Source organism: Pongo abelii, chromosome 2 (genome assembly GCF_028885655.2).
Source record: "Pongo abelii isolate AG06213 chromosome 2, NHGRI_mPonAbe1-v2.0_pri, whole genome shotgun sequence".
Lineage (NCBI taxonomy): Eukaryota > Metazoa > Chordata > Mammalia > Primates > Hominidae > Pongo > Pongo abelii.
Window position 1 is genome coordinate 91,570,505 of NC_085928.1, and position 12,782 is coordinate 91,583,286.

General features: G+C 38.5%; 1 protein-coding gene across 13 annotated transcripts in view; it reads left to right on the plus strand.

Moving 5' to 3' along the window:
• The window catches only part of CADPS (calcium dependent secretion activator), a 474,942-nt gene that overhangs the window by 120,872 nt on the left and 341,288 nt on the right, over nucleotides 1–12,782 (plus strand). The gene's annotated exons all lie outside the window — the stretch shown is intronic.

Consider the following 12,782-nt stretch of genomic DNA (forward strand, 5'->3'; position numbering starts at 1 on the left):
ATATATCACCTAGAATTTTCTGAATGTTTTAGTAAGAGTCTGTTTAGCGTTTCATAATACAATACATGCATCACATTCAAAGATACTGCTGGTATCTACTTTCATCTCACCCGACTTTAATTGAAAACATTGATTACAAATCTGGAGATGAAAGGTTTTTTGTGATGGGTCAAAAAGTATTTTGAAATTTCAAATATCAATATAAAATTAAATTTAATCATTATTTTATTTAAAATATTACTGTGTCCCACCATATAGCAGTTTTAGAATGGGATAAGCAGGTGGCGTTAGCCTCCACCACCACTATCACCTCCACCAGCATGTCCACCACAAGAAGGTGTCATAGCTTCAATATTGAAAAATCATCCACCTGAGTTACAAGCAAGATTCAGAATTACAGAGAGAGTCAAGTGTTCCTAAACCTTCTAGGTACAAAATTATTCTAGGGATTAATTTTTCTTCTTATTGCAACAGCTTATGCATATTTTCTGTGCTTGCTCAAACTCAGCTTCATTGGAGTGAATTCATTGCTATGCCATTTCTTGTCTTATCTCAGTGTTTTTGTACTTGTTGAATTGAGTGGCAGGATCATATTTTACTGTTTTCTCCTAAAAAATGAATTAATCCAACTCATTTTACCCTCAACATCTTTTTTGTGAAATAGAAAAAAGTACAATAATATTAAAGAATATCTTCTCTCTCCAGAATAAAGATTGTACTCTTAGCCAAAAAAGAATTACAAGATAGGCCAGGCACGGTGACTCATGCCTGTAATCTCAGCACTTTGGGAGGCTAAGACGGGTGAATTACCTGAGGTCAGGAGTTCAAGACCAGCCTGGCCAACATGGTGAAACTGTCTCTACTAAAAATACAAAAATTAGCCGGGCATGATGGCGGATGCCTGTAATCCCAGCTACTAGGGAGGCTGAGGCAGGAGAATTGCTTGAACCTGAGATCACGCCACTGCATTCCACCCTGGGCAACAGAGCGAGACTCCGTCTCCAACAAAAAAAAAAATTACAAGATAAAGTACTTCTTCTTGGGACAGGGATACTTAAGACATTTAGTATTTTACTCTCTATTCATATCTAAATCTGATTATTGTTTCAGGGTTTCATATCAATAGAAATTAGGGCAAAAGAACATATGAAAGTAATTTATACATACAAAAATACACAAGAATTCTAAATATATGGTTTTTTGATTTCTATGTCTTTAGTACTCTAAGTTTCAGGAGTGTATTGGCAAACAAAAGTATTTTAAAAGAAAGAAAACATTGGTCATGATAATATTTCATAACATATAATACCCATATCTATGACAATATAGAAATGGCTATTCTCAAAACTTACTGTGGCAATAAATTCTTAATGTAGCCTCTCTGTAATCTGTTAGTTTGCAGCAGAACACCTTCATAATGGGAAAACCTTTTGACCTAGGAGCTCTACCTTTAGGAATTCATTACAAGTAGGTACACAGAAGTGAGTGCAAGAGTGTTAAGTCCAAAGATGTTCACTGCAGCCTTTTATATGATAGTGAAAAAATAGAAGCGTGCTTAATTCCCAACAGTATAGGAATAATTAATTAGATTTTGATTTAACCATACAAGGGAATATTCTTTATCCAATAGAACAGCAATAAAAGAGTTGTTAAAGAAGAAAGCTTGCCGTGTGGGAAAATGTTCCTTAGATATTGCTAAGTGGAGAATCTGGCTGTGAAGCACAATATGCAGGCGCAGTCCCATTTCTATGGGGAAAAAGGATGGAAAAAGTACTGGACAGGCAAAGAACAAAATTTTAACTGTGCTTATCCCTAAGGGATAGGATTATGGTTGATTTTTATGGTTTTCATTTGTGCTTTTTTATGTCTCCAAATTTCTACCTTAAACACAGTTATTCTGTAAATGAAAACAAATACCAAAAGTCTCAACAAATAAGCCATCAAAACAATCGGATATGAAGAAAGTTATCCTCTGAATTGTTTTCTAGACTTCAGGCGTTAACATACCACTTTCATCATCTTTGCCATTTCTGAGTACTACCTGGATGATTATTTAATATTTCTTATTAAGCCAACTCCCAAATTCACCTCTTTTTTTTTTTTTTTTTGACCTTAAGAGTCTCAGTCTGTCACTCAGGCTGGAGTGCAGTGGCACAAGCTCAGCTCACTGCAACCGCCACCTCCCAGTTTCAAGCGATTCTCATGCCTCAGCCTCCTGAGTAGCTGGGATTACAGGCACGTGCCACCATGCCTGGCTAATTTTTGTATTTTTAGTAGAGATGGGTTTTTCCATGTTGGCCAGGTTGGTCTCAAACTCCTGACCTCAGGTGATCCACCCACCTCGGCCTCCCAAAGTGCTGGGATTACAGGCGTGAGCTACTGTGCCCAGCCCCAAGTTCACTTTTTAAACCTGTCTTTATCTTAGGTAATGTATGTAAAATCACAGCTTTGATATATTCTTTTTACAAAAAAATAATATGCATTAAAGTGAAACCTAACTATTAACATAGAAACTCTTCATTGGCTGGCCCTCTTAGATCATCTCACACCACAGTGATGCAGAAGGCACGATGGCAGTAGCCACTGCCCTGATGCACTGAGACTGGTGGGACAGAGCTCTCTGACTCCATCCCTGAAAATAGCCTCAGATTGACCACAGCAGCTTTCATATGAAGTCTGCATAGGCAGGCAGCAAAGCAGAGATTTAATTTACCTCCCTCCTCTTTCCTTGCTGTCAGACTGTATGTAGACAGGCAGCAAAGATAGTGTACCTGTCATGCATTACCATCAGGTGTCTGAAATTATAGATTTACTCACTTTCTCGCAGACTACACTCTCAGCTCTGCACAACTCTTATCAACTCACAGGAGCAAGAATACAGAAATGATACTGTATCACTTTCATCCTCACTCTGCTGCAATTGTTTCTTCTTTAATTTTGTATTTTCTGGACCTTCTTCTCCTTACCAAACAAAGCAATTTCTAGGTGCTTCCCAAACCCAAAATGTGCTTAATGTTTTCCTCTTATGCATATCGTATTCTAGGGGAAGCTGTAATCTGATTTCTGCTGCTGCTTTGTGAAAGTTCCCATGCTCTCTCTTTATGAGGTTCTGCCAGTAACTGCCATTTTTATCTCAAATGAGAAATGACATTTATCAAAGAGCGATTATATCAGTTACATATCAGTTGTCTGTTGTAACATGAACCATGTCTATCAAAACATAAGAGAAAAGCAAGAGAGTTTAACAAATGTCTCTGAATTTGCCCATGGAGTTTCTTAATGTCTATTCTGTTTATTTGAGAATTAATGGATAAATCTCATAGAAGACATTCATACTCAACATAATATCCAAAGTAAAATGGCAAATTTTATTATGAATCAGTGTTGTTTTTATTTTTCATAGACCCTTGGGAAGATGCAGTCAATTATGTAGCTATTTGAGTTGAATTCTAAAGGTAACTCAAAAAAAGTAAGGTAGGCTGAGCACACAGCTCCATTCCAGCACTTTGGGACACCAAGGTGGGAGGGTCATGTGAATCCAAGAGTTTCAGACCAGCCTAGGCCCCATCTCTACACCAAATATAAAAACTAGCTGGGTGTGGTGGCATGTACCCATAGTCCCAGCTACTCAGGAGGCTGAGGCGGGAGGATCACTTGAGCCTGGGAGGTCAGGGCTACAGTGAGCCATGATCTCACTACTGCACCCCAGCCTGGGTGACAGAGTGAGACTCTGTATCAAAAACATCTTTTAAATGAGATAATTTGAGAATAGGTTGTATTATCTGAGAAATGAGGCTAAGACAGACCTGCTTTCCATCTTCATGAAATGCAAAGCTGACAGCGATGATGATGATGATAATATGATATTTAAAAACATTTTCAAGATGCATCATCTCTCCCCTTTCCCTTTAGTGACCTTCAAATTTGGTGTAAATTTGATTCTCAGTTGTACCAGCTGTCTGCTCCTTTCTATTCCTCTACTTAACTTTGTAAGTTATCCTTAACTATCTCATTCAAAACTGTGTGGATATTTTCCCTTGAAAAATACCTCACATGTGCATTTTAGAAGGAGTAGGATCTACATCTTTATGTATTTTTTTTTTTTTTTTTTGAGACGGAGTCTAGCTTGTCACCCAGGCTGGAGTTCAGTGGCACTATCTCGGCTCACTGCAAGCTCCATCTCCCGGGTTCACTCCATTCTCCTGCCTTGGCCTCCTGAGTAGCTGGGACTACAGGCACCTACCACCATGCCTGGCTAATTTTTTTTTTTTTTTTTTTTTGTATTTTTAGTAGAGACGGGGTTTCACCGAGTTAGCCAGGATGGAAGGTCTCGATCTCCTGACCTTGTGATCCGCCCGCGTCGGCCTCCCAAAGTGCTGGGATTTCAGGCATAAGCCACCTCGCCCGGCCATTTTCATGTATTTTTAAAGGCAAATAGACTCTTCTTAGTGAAGCAATCCAGCTAATTTTGAAGATGTGGTGAATATGAGCTAAGGATGTCAGTTATATCTCGATGTTTCCATTCTGCTCTTTGAAAATGCCATTTCTCGTTTTTCTGTTACTGATCACACTCTTCCCTTCTAAACTAAGCACAGCATGACTCCAACCTTCTCCTTGGCCATTACATGTGCCCAGCTGGCAGCAGGGATAACATCCACACTCCAACTAATAGGATAAGACAATAATCTCTTCATTTATTCTCTCTGAATTTCTAGAGGTTTTTCAGATAAGTCTGGAAGGAAGAAGAAAGAAATCAAGAAACTTGATTCCTCAATTTATAAACACCTTTGCATTTTCAATATTGGATTCTCTATCATTATTGAACTGCTAATTTTCTTAACATTTAATTTCCTTTCCTCCAAACCATCATCAGCATGGCCTTTGATGATGTGGTTATCTTATTACAGTACTATCTTCCTTGAACTTGATGAGCACTTGGCAGCTTTTCAGATAGTTTATTAGACTCTGAAGGAAACCTCAAATTATCAGGCTTTCAGCTGTGACCCAGATTGCTGGGTTGTATCCATACCTCGTTACAGAGCCCTTAATCTCCATATAACTGCATAGCTTTTTCCTTGTCCAGAAGCTTCCGGTAGGTCTGTGTTGACTGAACATTTGCTTTGGGGGCCAGACTCTATTTCTTCATCTCTTTTCTTGATCCTGTAACAACAATATAGTTCTTTGCATGAATGATCTTTCACTGAATATCTATAGAAGAAACGTTTTAAAATCTGGAGATGGGAAATAGTGATGGAAGGCTAGTATTAAACCCTTTTATTTAGAAGCATACTTTCATCATTCATTCAACAGATTTTAGCATCTACTATGCACTAAGCATCATGTGTTGTATGCTGAGGATAGAGCCTAAACTATCTTACCTTGTCATACAATGGCCCATGATGTGGCTCGTGACTAATTGTCCTCTTTGTTCACTACACACCTCTCAATGACTTTATAGTTGTCCTGCTTAGATTATTGTTTTTGTTGTCTTGGCTGTGTAACAGATTGCCACAAATTTAGCAGCTTAAAAGAATGCCCATTTATTATCTCAGTTTTTCTAGGTCAGAAGTCCAGGCATGACTTAGCCAGGTCCTCTGTTAAGGGTCCCACAAAGCTGGAATTAAGGTGCTGGTGAAGCTGTGTTCACATCTGGAGGCTCAACAGAGAAGGATCCACTTCTAAGCTCCTTCATGTTGTTGGCAAAACTCCTTTCCTTGCAGCTGTAGAATCTCCAGATCCAGCAACAGGGAGAGAGGGAGTCTCTGGTGCATCAAACTTTTTATTTCTAGATGCACTGTTAAAAGGATCACCTGGTTGGGCACAGTGGCTCACATCTGAAATCCCAACACTTTGGGAAACTGTGGAGGGAGGACTGCTTGAGGCCAGAAGTTCAAGAACAGCCTGAGAAACATAGGGAGACTCCACCTCTGCAAAACATTTAAAAAATTAGCCAGGCATGGTGTTGTGTACCTGTGGTCCCAGCTACTTGAGGGACCAAGGTGGGAGAATCGCTTGAGACCAGGAGGTGAAGGCTGAAGTGAGCCATGATAACACCCACCACTGCACTCCAGCCTGGCTGACAGAGTGAGACTGTGTCTCAATCAATCAATCGATGGATTGCTTGATTAAGTCTGGCCCATGAAGTTAGTCTCCCTTTAGATTAATTTAGAGTCAACTGATTAAGAATTTTACATCTGTAAAATCTCTTCATTCTTGTCATATACTATTGATTAGAAGCATATACTCTTGATAGAAGTTATATACTATTGATTAGGTTCCTCCCACACTCAAGGGTGGGATGGAAGTAGGGCATAACTCACCGTGGGAGGCATCCAAACATTGTTTGCCTACAGGCTTTCATAAGGCTGGCTCCTTCAGGTATCATTTTAAATGTAACCTTTGTAGAGAAGTTCTCCCTTAGCATTCTGCCTAAAATGGGCTCCTCAGTGTTTGCTATTTTCCTTCCTGAAAAATACCCTGTTTATATAGCACTTAATGCAGTCTGAAATTACTTTGCACACTTATTTTCTTTGTTATTGTCTATCTCTTCTTCTAGATTTCATTAAGCGAAGAGTGATGTCTATTGAGTTCACCACTATACAGCCAACACTTAGCACAATGCCCAGCACAAAATAGATGCACAATTAAATATTGACTAAATCAGTAAATGCAGAGTCCAAGGCAGTTATGGCCTCAAGGGGCTTAAATGCTCACATTACACAAGGTGCATGTTGGGTCATTTTTTTCTGGTTCAACAAAGTGCAGCAGTGTCACAGGTCTTCAGTATTCTGCTTGAATTCACCTGCCGGTACTCCTGTTTTATAATGTGGATATTACCTGAGGGTCACAGTAATCTTCCAGGCATAAACTTTCCTTCTGACCACACTCAATCTGTCTGTTCCAAGACATGGTTGATCAAAGAGGGACAGAAATTAACCATGTCTTTTCAAAGTCATACACTGCCCCTAAAAGTCATTAGATATTCAAGGGACTGCCAGTTGTAAGTGATTTTGCTTGCCAGATGTAACTTAATTTCAGCAATCTTCCAATGTGAAAATACATCAATACATATATACTGGCCAGAGGTAGTGGCTCACATCTGTAATGCCAGCACTTTGGGAGCCTGAGGAGTGTGGATCACTTGAGACGAGGAGTTCAAGGCCAGGCTGGGCAACATGGTGAAATGCCGTCTCTACAAAAAATAATACAAAATAATTTAGCTGGGTGTGGTAGCTCACACTTGGGAGGCTGGGATGGGAGGATTACTTGAGCCTGGGAAGCCAAGGCTGCAGTGAGCTGTAATTGTGCCACTGCACTCCAGCCTGGGTGACAGAGCAAGACCCTGTCTCAAAAAACAGAAAGCAAAAAGATGCATATACTCAGTTACTAGGGACAAATTTAGACGCATTAAAGATGTAGTTGGTACAGGGCCAGAGGGCAATATTTAATTTCCCAGAGCCACAATTTTCTGAAGACCCCATCGTGGTTTTTCTTACTTCTCTATCACTTGTTTCTAGAACACATGGCCAGATATTTCTATCTCATTGCACCTGCTGTTACCAAGATGCTAACAGCAATGGAAAGTAGAAATTGAGAGACAGTGGGTATCCTGCATCTAAGGAGCAGGGAATTGGGCATTTTCTATGCAGCCTTCAAAGCTGCTATAGACATTTCAGCAATCTCTTTCCTTTGTTGCCAGAATGGATTCATAAGTATGCTCGTTTATTCAGTCTTTTCACATGCATTGAGCCACAAAATTGTAATCAGAGATGTTAAAGAGGTATACTTTCAGAAAAATATATACAAAAATAATATTTTCTGCTTTTTTCTACCTTTTGCCAAACAACAAAATCTATGATAAGCCATCTAGCACAGCCTTGCAAATAGAGATGTTTTACTAGCCTTTGAACACGTTTCACCAGTCCAGATTCCCCATGCTAGTAATTTGAATTTTTCTTCTTCCAACATGCAGCCTTTTTGTTTCCTCAGTGATTCAGACCTAAAATTAGCAGAAACTTGGGTAATGGAGTATAGTGTATTGATTAAATTTTGTTGTTAACCCTTTGTGTTTCAATCCTTTTTTTTTGAAAATATGAATAAAATGGACATTAGTTCCCTTTCCTTGATGGCTAGTGAATGATTCTACATCATACTTTTAGAGTGAACTGTTAGTGGAGGCTTCATAAGCTATGTTCTGACCTCCAGTTTGGACATCAATTATACCTACCAAGTATTAAATACTTACTATGTGCCAGACAGTAAGCCTAATACTTTATATGCGTCATCAAATTTAATCCTCATAACAAGCGTTTAAAGCAGACATTTGTACCTACATTTTAATAAAGAAGCTAAAAGGGGGGTTGGACAATTTTTTTCCAAGGTCATACAGCCAGTCAGCAACAAAGCTTGGATTTGAACTCAACATTTCAAGACTTCAAAGCAAGCTCCTAAGTAGTCATCTTTTCTGTAGAGAAGATTTTGGAGATTAAGTAGAAAGTTTATTGATCCTGTCTAGACTCTAGGAAGGTGGTAGATATGTGCGTATTTTGCCAAGTCTTTTATGAATCTCTTTTATTTGGTCTGCTCTTTTTTCCCCTAAAATTTGTTGGAGGAAAATAAAGCTTTGTTGAACACTCAATTCTGTATATTGGCTAAGAATTATTTTAATGGATGCATCTATTCAATGGAGACTACTTAGGTTTGTTTGCTTCACTCATTTACATTCTATTGTAGCAATCCAAGTGTTTCCTGATTTAATTTTTAAAAACATAGTTAACAAAGCCCTGCAGTCTTCCGAGGGTGGTTGAAGGATAGGGAATGTTTGTTTTTCTTATCTCGTCATGCTTATGCATGATCTGGCCAATTGGATGACCTGAAAAGTGTAGCTATTTCATGTTGTTTCCTAGCTGGGCCAAATTTTTAAAAAGTTGTTCTTTGGAGGAAGAACATACAACATCATACATAAAATTCCAAATTGCAAAGCTTTTCAGTTAATAAATAAACGAGGAGTTGGTAAATATTTTAGGCTTTGTGAACCCTGTGGTCTTTGTAACAACTACTTAATTCTGTCATTGTAGTGAAAGCAGCCACATATAATACATACAGTATATGGGCATGGCTGTGTTCTAGTTAAACTTCATTTATAAAAACAGGCAGCTGGCATATTTGACTCAAGAGCTGCAGTTTGTTAACCCCTAAATTAAATAATTATCACATCATAACAGCAATAATTATTTACTTTCAAAAAATTATTCCATGGATGTAAGATCTTACCTTTTCCACCCGAAAGCATTCCTTTTTCTCCACAACCTTTCCAACATCTGTTTTGTTTTTTTTTTGACTTTTTAATAATAGCCGTTATGACTCGTGTGAGATGGTATCTCATTGTGGTTTTGATTTGCATTTCTGTAATGATCAGTGATGTTGAGCTTTTCTTCATATGACTGTTGGCTGCATGTATGTCTTCTTTTGAGAACTGTTCATGTCCTTTGCCTACTTTTTAATTGGGTTGTTTGTTTGTTTCTTATAAATTTGTTTAAGTTCCTTATAGATGCATGATATTAGACCTTGTCAGATGCATAGTTTGCAAAAATTCTCCCCATTTTGTCGGTTTTCTGTTTTCTCTGTTGATAGTTTATTTTGCTATGCAGAAGCTTTTTAGTTTAATTAGATCCTATTTGTCAATTTTTGCTTTTGTTGCAATTGCTTTTGGTGTCTTCATCATGAAATCTTTGCCATGCCTATGTCCTCAATGGTATTGCCTAGGTTGTCTTCCAGGGTTTTTATAGTTTTGAGTTTTATATTTAAGTCTTTAATCTATCTTGAGTTAATTTTTGTGTGTGGTGTAAGGAGGGTGTCCAGTTTCAATCTTCTGCATATGGCTAGCCAGTTATCCCAGCACCATTTGTTGAATAGGGAATCCTTTCCCACTGCTTCTTTTTGTCAGGTTTGTGGAAGATCAGATATTTGTAGGTGTGAAGTCTTATTTTTGGGTTCTCTATTCTGTTCCATTCATCTTCGTGTCTGTTTTTCTACAAGTACCATGCTGTTTTGGTTACTGTAGCCCTGTAGTATAGTTTGAAGTCAGGTAGAATGATGCCTCCAGCTTTGTTCTTTTTTTGGTAGGATTTCCTTGGCTATCCAGGCTCTTTTTTGATTCCATCTGAATTTTTAAATATTTTTTTCTAGTTCTGTGAAAAATCTCAATGATAGTTTAATAGGAATAGCATTGAATCTATAAATTGCTTTGGTCAGTATGACCATTTTAACAGTATTGATTCTTTCTATCCATGAGCATTGGATGTTTTTCCATTTGTTTGTGTCATCTCTGATTTCTTTGAGCAGTGATTTGTGGTTCTCCTTGTAGAGATCTTTCACCCCCTAGTTAGCTGTATTCCTGGGTATTTTATTCTTTTTGTGGCAATTGTGAATGGGAGTTCTTTCCTGATTTGGCTGTCACATTCACTGTCGTTGTTGTAAGAAATGCTGGTGATTTTTGCACATTGATTTTTGTATCCTGAGACTTTGCTGAAGTTGTTTATCAGCTTAAGAAACTTCTGGGCTGAGACTATGGGGGATTTATAGATATAGGATCATGTCATCTGCAAACAGGGATAGTTTGACTTCCTCTCTTCCTATTTAGATGTCTTTTTTTCTTTCTCTTGCTTCATTGCCCTGGCCAAGACTTCTGATACAGTGTTGAATAGAAGTGGCGAGAGAGGGCATCCTTGTCTTGTACTGGTTTTCAAGGGGAATGCTTCCAGCTTTTGCCTATTCAGTATGATGTTGGCTGTGGGTTTGTCATAGATGGCTCTTATTATTTTGAGGTATGTTCCTTCAATACCTAGTTTATTGAGAGTTTTTAACATGAATGGATGTTGGATTTTATTAAAAGCGTTTTCTGCATCTATTGAGATAATCATGTGGTTTTTGCCTTTAATTCTGCTTATGTGATGAATCACATTTATTGATTTGTATATGTTGAACCAAACTTGCATCCCAGGTTGAAGTCCTACTTGATCATGATGGATTAGCTTTTTAATGTGCTGCTAGACTCAGTTTGCCAGTATTTTGCTGAGGATTTTACATCAATGTTCATCAAGAAAACTGGCCTGAAGTTTTCTTCTTTTGCTACATCTCTGCTGGGTTTTGGTGTCAAGATGATGCTGGCCTTATAAAACCAGTTAGGCAGGAGTCCCTCCTCCTCAATTTTTTGGAATAGTTGCAGTAGAAATGGTACCAGCTCTTCCTTGTACAGCTGGGATAGTACCCACTTAATAAGGTGGTTGGTGCTAGTTATTATTAGCTACCATTAATTAATCAAATTCTCACATCTTAAGAAAGTTCCTTTCTAATGAATAATGAAGTATAGGGTGGGCTGGTTCTCTTGAATCAGTTATTGAAACAATTCATCAAATTGTGCCAGGGAACAATCTGAAGAAGTGCCTTCAATAAGTATACAATGCAATTTGAAGGAATAAAATCCATCCACAATACATTCTAACTGTTAAAAAGTCAATATGTAAAATAGTAGACAATTGTAATATATAGTGGCAGTGTGAATCCAGGCTTAGCTATTTATTGTCTATGTAACCTTTAGCAAGTTAATTAACTTTTCTATAAAACAGATATTAGTAACTATCAGATAGAAATAAGGCGTGTAAGGAGCCCATCACATGATAGGAACTCAGTAAAAGATAGCCTGGGTTGGTGATGGTAGTTTCTGGCATGGTGATGGGAGTAGTAGGGGCATGGCAGAGTGGTATAAGTTTCAACAGCTGGAGCACTTTAGAGCTATCAGATAACAAAGGGGTTTGATTGGTCAGCTGCTGCTTCACAGAGAAGGTATTAGGTGAGCTGGGTTTGAATGATGAAGAAATTGTTTAGGCTGAATAAAGAGAGATGATCTGAGACGTCTGGTATCTTCTTTTACCCAATTATAGACCAGTAGAGACAAAATTGTATCATAAGTGTAATGTGGTTGAATGAAATAATTGCCTCAATTCTTTGCCACTGTGTATTAAAATTAAACACCCTACCATGGCTCATGGGACATTAAGTGAGCTTCTCCACGCCTTAACTTTGGTCCCAGCCATCATGCTTGCTTTGTGAGTGGGCTGTCAGCAGACTAAATGAGCAGAGGTCTTGAGATGTGCTTGTGCACATGGTTTTGCTGCCATTGCAATTTGGGGATCTTCCAAGAGAAGACCATACCCTAGGCAGTTGTTACTCCTGTAGCCTGGGCCTCTGCATGATACAAATGGAACAAATCTAACTGAACTCACAGCCTGGAGCCAAGCCCAGCTAAGCCAACTCTGAAGCAACCCATAGTCTAAAACCTACAGGCATGCTCAGTCTAGGTCAACAGAACCCCAATCAGTTCACAGACCCATGAACATGGCAATCAACAGGTTAGTGTAAGTCACTGATTTCAAGGGTTGTTTGCTATCCAGCATTATTGTGTAAAATAGCTTATGAACACAAACAGCATTTAAAATAAGTAAGCATTATGGGTAGTAGATGACTAGTAAGATACAGGCATAACTACAGTGGGGTTCTAGTGTTAACTACCCACCTCTCTTTACTGTGGCAACTGTCCTAATTGGAAATCTCTTCGTTTGTCTCTTTCATTCTCTGTCTTCAACCTAAATTGTCCACTTTTCTAAACTATACTGGTGTGCTTGCTTCCTGGCATCAATGCTGATATGCTAGCTTTAAAAGACTGCTTCTTTGAAATTGGAAGCGAGGAGATGATAGGTTGGCTGAGGTAAAGGAACTCAAGC